The 7,500-nt window shown below is 42.0% G+C and overlaps 1 long non-coding RNA gene and 1 pseudogene across 1 annotated transcript in view; one reads left to right on the top strand and one right to left on the bottom strand.

Moving 5' to 3' along the window:
• The window catches only part of LOC145261216 (uncharacterized), a 44,252-nt gene that overhangs the window by 24,736 nt on the left and 12,016 nt on the right, over positions 1-7,500 (bottom strand). The window lies entirely within an intron of this gene.
• LOC145261415 (U2 spliceosomal RNA) lies at positions 1,293-1,446 on the top strand (annotated as a pseudogene).

Here is a 7,500-nt window from a genome sequence, read left to right as displayed (position 1 = left end):
ACTAGCAAAGACCAGATGTGGGGGCAACCGCACATGCCTGACCTTTAACCAGCTCCCATTTCCCACCTCTCGGGAGCTGGTCCCCCCTTTCCCTTCCCCCAACCCTTCACTCCTCACATTAAAAATTGGCCTTGTGCCTAATTTGCTCGGTGGGGGAGCAAATAAATACCATCTGTTCCGGCAGATACTGCAAGCTATGACTAGCAAAGACCAGCTATGACTAGCAAAGACCAGATGTGGGGGAAACCCCACATGCCTGACCTTTAACCAGCTCCCATTTCCCACCTCTCGGGAGCTGGTCCCCTTTTCCCTTCCCCCTCCCTTCACTCCTCACATTAAAAATTGGCCTTGTGCCTAATTTGCTCGGTGGGGGAGCAAATAAATACCATCTCTTCTTGGCCTTCGGGCCAAGATAAAAGTGTAGTATCTGTTCCGGCAGATGCTGCACTTAGGATAATTTGTACCAGTCAATGGAGGGGAAACCCTCTATACTGGGACAATTATTATTTTTGGTAACCAGAGTGCCCCCTTTTTTGCCTACTTTTAGGGGAGCTGGTTTTAACCTCACATTAAAAACGGCCTTGTGCCTAATTTGCTCAGTGGGGGAGCAAATAAACACCATCTCTTCTTGGCCTTCGGGCCGGGATCAAAGTGTAGTATCTGTTCCGGCAGATACTGCAAGCTATGACAAGCTATGACTAGCTATGACTAGCAAAGACCAGATGTGGGGGCAACCCCACATGCCTGACCTTTAACTAGCTCCCATTTCCCACCTCTCGGGAGCTGGTCCCCTTTTCCCTTCCCCCTCCCTTCACTCCTCACATTAAAAATGTGCCTTGTGCCTAATTTGTTCGGTGGGGGAGCAAATAAATACCATCTGTTCCGGCAGATGCTGCAAGCTATGACTAGCTAGGACTAGCTATGATTAGCAAAGACCAGATGTGGGGGCAGCCCCACATGCTTGACCTTTAACCAGCTCCTTTCGGGAGCTGGTCCCATTTTTCCCTTCCCCCTCCCTTCACTCCTCACATTAAAAATCGGTCTTGTGCTTAATTTGCTCGGTGGCGGAGCAAATAAATACCATCTGTTACGGCAGATCCTGCAAGCGAAGACCCTATGTGGGGGCGACCCCACAGATAAGACCTTGGTCCACGTTGGGGCCACCCTTCATACCAATTGTCACTAACCAGCTCCCATAGTCCCCGGGGAGTTGGTCCCCATTTCCCCTTCACTCCTTACTTTAAAAATCGGCCTTGTGCCTAATTTGCTCAGTGGGGGAGCAAATAAATACCATCTCTTCCTGGCCTTCGGGCCAGGATCAAAGTGTAGTATCTGTTCCGGCAGATACTGCAAGCTATGACTAGCAAAGACCAGATGTGGGGCCAACCCCACATGCCTGACCTTTAACCAGCTCCCATTTCCCACCTCTCGGGAGCTGGTCCCCTTTTTCCCTTCCCTCTCCCTTTACTCCTCACATTAAAAATCGGCCTTGTGCCTTATTTGCTCGGTGGGGGAGCAAATAAATACCATCTGTTCCGGCAGATGCTGCAAGCTATGACTAGCTAGGACTAGCTATGAATAGCAAAGACCAGATGTGGGGGCAGCCCCACATACTTGACCTTTAACCAGCTCCCATTTCCCTCCTCTCGGGAGCTGGTCCCCTTTTTCCCTTCCCCCTCCCTTCACTCCTCACATTAGAAATCGGCCTTGTGCCTAATTTGCTCGGTGGGGGAGCAAATAAATACCATCTGTTCCGGCAGATACTGCAAGCGAAGACCCTATGTGGGGGCGACCCCACAGATAGGACCTTGGTCCATGTTGGGGCAACCCTTCATACCAATTGTCACTAACCAGCTCCCCTACTCCCCGGGGAGTTGGTTCCCATTTCCCCTTCACTCCTCACTTTAAAAATCGGCCTTGTGCCTAATTTGCTCAGTGGGGGAGCAAATAAATACCATCTCTTCCTAGCCTTCGGGCCAAGATCAAAGTGTAGTATCTGTTCCGGCAGATAGTGCAAGCTATGACTAGCAAAGACCAGATGTGGGGCCAACCCCACAAACCTGACCTTTAACTAGCTCCCATTTCCCACCTCTCGGGAGCTGGTCCCCTTTTTCCCTTCCCCCTCCCTTCACTCCTCACATTAAAAATCGGCCTTGTGCCTAATTTTCTCGGTGGGGGAGCAAATAAATACCATCTGTTCCGGCAGATACTGCAAGCAAAGACCAGATGTGTGGGCAACCCCACATGCCTGACCTTTAACCAGCTCCCATTTCCCACCTCTCGGGAGCTGGTCCCCTTTTTCCCTTCCCCTTCCCGTCACTCCTCACATTAAAATCGGCCTTGTGCCTAATTTGCTCGGAGGGGGGGGGGCAAATAAATACCATCTGTACCGGCAGATACTGCAAGCGAAGACCCTATGTGGGGGCGACCCCACAGATAAGACCTTGGTCCATGTTGGGGCAATCCTTCATACCAATTGTCACTAACCAGCTCCCCTAGCCCCCGGGGAGTTGGTCCGCATTTCCCCTTCACTCCTCACTTTAAAAATCGGCGTTGTGCCTAATTTGCTCAGTGGGGGAGCAAATAAATACCATCTCTTCCTGGCCTTCGGGCCAGGATCAAAGTGTAGTATCTGTTCCGGCAGATAGTGCAAGCTATGACTAGCAAAGACCAGATGTGGGGCCAACCCCACATGCCTGACCTTTAACCAGCTCCCATTTCCCACCTCTCGGGAGCTGGTCCTATTTTTCCCTTTCCCCTCCCTTCACTCCTCACATTAAAATCGGCATTGTGCCTTATTTGCTCGGTGGGGGAGCAAATAAATACCATCTGTTCCGGCAGACGCTGCAAGCTATGACTAGCTAGGACTAGCTATGACTAGCAAAGACCAGAGTTGGGTGCAGCCCCACATGCTTGACCTTTAAGCAGCTCCCATTTTCCTCCTCTCGGGAGCTGGTCCCCTTTTTCCCTTCCCCTCCCTTCACTCCTCACATTAAAAATCGGCCTTGTGCCTAATTTGCTCGGTGGGGGAGCAAATAAATACCATCTGTTCCGGCAGATACTGCAAGCGAAGACCCTATGTGGGGGCGACCCCACAGATAAGACCTTGGTCCATGTTGGGGCAACCCTTCATACCAATTGTCACTAACCAGCTCCCCTACTCCCCGGGGGGTTGGTCCCCATTTCCCCTTCACTCCTCACTTTAAAAATCGGCCTTGTGCCTAATTTGCTCAGTGGGGGAGCAAATAAATACCATCTCTTCTTGGCCTTCGGGCCAGGATCAAAGTGTAGCATCTGTTCCGGCAGATACTGCAAGCTATGACTAGCTATGACTAGCAAAGACAAGATGTGGGGGCAACCCCACATACCTGACCTTTAACCAGCTCCCATTTCCCACCTCTCGGGAGATGGCCCCCTTTTTCCCTTCCCCCTCCCTTTACTCCTCACATTAAAAATTGGCCTTGTGCCTAATTTGCTCGGTGGGGGAGCAAATAAATACCATCTGTTCCGGCAGATACTGCAAGCAAAGACCAGATGTGTGGGCAACCCCACATGCCTGACCTTTAACCAGCTCCCATTTCCCACCTCTCGGGAGCTGGTCCCCTTTTTCCCTTCCCCTTCCCGTCACTCCTCACATTAAAATCGGCCTTGTGCCTAATTTGCTCGGTGAGGGAGCAAATAAATACAATCTGTTGCGGCAGATACTGCAAGCTATGACTAGCTATGACTAGCAAAGACGAGATGTGGGGGCAACCCCACATGCCTGACCTTTAACCAGCTCCCATTTCCCACCTCCCGGGAGCTGGTCCAGTTTTTCCCTTCCCCCTCCCTTCACTCCTCACATTAAAAATTGGCCTTGTTCCTAATTTGCTCGGTGGGGGAGCAAATAAATACCATCTGTTCCGGCAGATGCTGCAAGCTATGACTAGCTAGGACTAGCTATTAATAGCAAAGACCAGATGTGGGGGTAGCCCCACATGCTTGACCTTTAACCAGCTCCCATTTCCCTCCTCTCGGGAGCTGGTCCCCTTTTTCCCTTCCCCCTCCCTTCAGTCCTCACATTAAAAATCGGCCTTGTGCCTAATTTGCTCGCATTAAAAATCGGCCTTGTGCCTAATTTGCCTTATATATACGTTCGTGTGTTTGTGTTTGTATGCTTTGGCTTCGATTATTGTTTTGACTTTGGAAATTAGTACTTTACTTTGAGTATAATATAATAATCGAAATAGAATTGATTCTATAACAATAAATACGAAATGTGCATATAGGAAAATAGCAAACTTAAGCTTATTTTTCGATAGGGCAACGCCGTACGGCTTGCTAATGCTGAATAAAATTTTCAAAAATTAGTATCGAGCCTCCATCTGTCATTGCAATAGGGATCTCCGTAAACGTAGCAGTGCTATATTTGGTAAGAGGTATATAATCACAAACATGGGTTATATATAACAGGTGTGTTTAAACACGCCGTTACGCAGGTTAAAGACCTTTTTATCTTTTTGAGTAATTTTACATACTAAACAAAGAACATGGTAAAATAGATACGTATTAGATACGTTTGAAGTCAAAACAACGCATTATTACAAAATAAACATATATTTATTTTGTTTGAAATTTATATTAAAATTTATAAATATGTTTCCAAGATACATTACGTCATCAGCGTTTCTTTCTTTCTTTTTCTTTTTTTGCCAGGTACTTGTTGTGGCATAGAACTAGTGGAAGTCCATTCGTTATTTTTACGGTAGTCTTTTCAAATGCCAGAACGGTGCGTTGGTCAAGCGGAATAAACGTTAGGGTTTGTGTTCCTTGATAGAAGTGCTGTTTGAGTTTGAATAAAATAAATACGTATTAGATACACTTGCAGCGAAAACAACGCATTATTACAAAATAAACAGATATTTATTTTGTTTAAAATGTATATTAAAATTTATAAATATATTTCGAAGATACATTTCATCATCAGTATGTCTTTCTTTCCTCTTTTGCCATGTTATTGTAAGAGCATATAATAAGTAGAGATCCGTTTGTTGTTTAAACAGTAATCTTTTCAACTGACGGTGCGTTGGTTACGCGGAATTCCCGTTAGGGTTTGTGTTCCTTGATAGAAGCGTAGGTTATGTTTGAATAAACCTGTTATTTCCTGGGATCAATAATAATAATAATAATAATAATAATAATAATAATAATAATAATAATAATTATTATTATTATTATTATATTAATAATGATAATAATAATGATAATAATAATAATAAAAATGATAATAATATTATTATTAATAATGATTATAATAGTAATAATAATGATGATAATAATAATACTAAGTATAATAATAATTGTTATTATACTAATGGTGATAATAATAATGAAAATAATAATGATAATAATATTAATAATAATAATGATAATAATAATGATAATAATAATAATGATAATATTGATTATAATAGTAAAAATAATGATGATAATAATAATAATAATTATACTAATAATAATAATTATTATTATTAGACTAATAATGATAATAATAAGGATAATAATGATAAATAATAATAATAATAATAATAATAATAATAATAATAATCAGAAGAAGAATATCATATCTGTTTTTATTAAACATTTTTACTTTAAAAACTAAAAACGGCGGAAGGTTTTGTCCTCACCGATACTTTTAATGGTCGATAAACCTGCATTATATTCAAAATAACGAACACAGGCGTTTTTTTTTTTCTTAATTGTTTTTTTTTAGTGTTTTCCAATGATGTACTGAAAGTCTTGGTAAATGTTTTAAATGAACTTCAAAAAGAGAGAAAACATTATTGGTGTATTATTTGTTATTTTTATTGAACTGTTTAAATTTTAAATTACATCTTCAAAATCCAATACATTTATTTCGCTTTTTAGTGAAAACGCACCTGCAGTTAAGTTTTCGATACCATCAAAATTGTATTTAAACACTTATAAGGCAAAAAAAGAACTTTTCTCCCGAAAAGGTGATCCAAGTCTATTTTGAAAATGAACAATATAAAAATGATATCAATATGCTTGCCTCATATATGTGTGTACGCACGCCAGCGTACGTGTGTTTGTTTGAATGAAAGCGAGAGAGAAAATCAGCACGAGAAGAAAGCTAATGCTTCAAATATAGTTACAGAAAAATTGGTGATAAAATTCGGAATAATATCTGCACACTATCCACGCCTGGCACTGTTCTCGGCATGTGCAAAATAATAGCGATTGTTGAAGCGAAGGAATTGATAAAAGCGACCAAGACACTGATACATTCTAAATTTAATTTTTATGTAAATCACAGTTAGGCATGTGTGTATATGGCTTTATTGTCTTGTTCCACTTCTGAAACTAAGACTAGTTAAACATATTGATTCGAGTGTTTGGAGATGTGGATTAAGCAAACAAAAAAAAGTGGAAGTAGGCAGGTAGGTTCGATCCCGTACTGCAAAGGAGGAAAAGAACGTGAACAAAAAGTTATGTGTTTGCTGTTGCGTCCATCACCAAACCGGAAGTGATGTAGATTTAGATTAAGGCTAGACATTTGAAAAGAGGGGATGACTTTCGAAAATATCGGTGACAAAACGAGCCCTCCCTGTAAAAAGTTGAGGATGGAGAAATTAATTTTTTGGGCCAATTTTTCGATATTTGTCGTCTGAAGGGTTGACCTTAAATGCGCGCGATCACGTGAAAATTCGTCACCTCTGTCAAAAGTTTTAGGCAGGCATACATACATACATACATACATACAAACTGACAGGTCAGATTTATATTATAGACTGACCTGTGTGGCCGACGTTACCCAGGCGTTTGAAGGAGTATGGTGAGCAAAAGAAAAAAAATTGTAGTAGGTAGTAGGCAAGCAGGCCAGAACCCGTACCGCGAAAAAGGAAAAGTCGAAATTTTTAGACAGACATACAAACAAACACAAAAGAGGCTGTAATGAAAGTCACTGACATGCTCACACAAGAGTATAGCATGGGGGCTTCCAGAAGTTGTTGGAACGGTACAAGTGCATTGCAGTCGGAGGATATTACTTCGAGGAGGATTAGCTTCATGTGTGTACCATCAATAAAACGGACCATACAAAACAAGTCTGGAAATTTATTGAAGGCACCTCGTTCGTGGTAGTAAATCCATACATCCGTCTATGTTTATAATGAAGAGTCTTGATGTTTTTACAAGAAAATAATTTCAAATAATTTTTTTACAAAGAAATCACCACTTATCAAGGCCCAGTAGCCACTCGGGGATAAGGGCTATTGAGTGTACGGTAGTCAATGGGACAATATAGTAATCGTTAGTAGTGGAAATTTGGTAAATTGTATTACTTAAGAGGAACGGCTCATTAAGAACTTGTTTACATTGGACTTGAAGGCGGCCATATTGTAGTCAGCTGGACAGCAGGAAAAATGGAAGAGAGTTCCATAGATGTGCAGTTCTGAGAAAGAAACTTTGTTCATGGAATCTAAATTTAGGTTTAGTCAC

Source organism: Euprymna scolopes, chromosome 37, assembly GCF_053919585.1.
Source record: "Euprymna scolopes isolate OS-2025 chromosome 37, ASM5391958v1, whole genome shotgun sequence".
Lineage (NCBI taxonomy): Eukaryota > Metazoa > Mollusca > Cephalopoda > Sepiida > Sepiolidae > Euprymna > Euprymna scolopes.
Note: the sequence above shows the minus strand (reverse complement) of the source record. Positions and strands in the feature narration are given on the sequence as shown.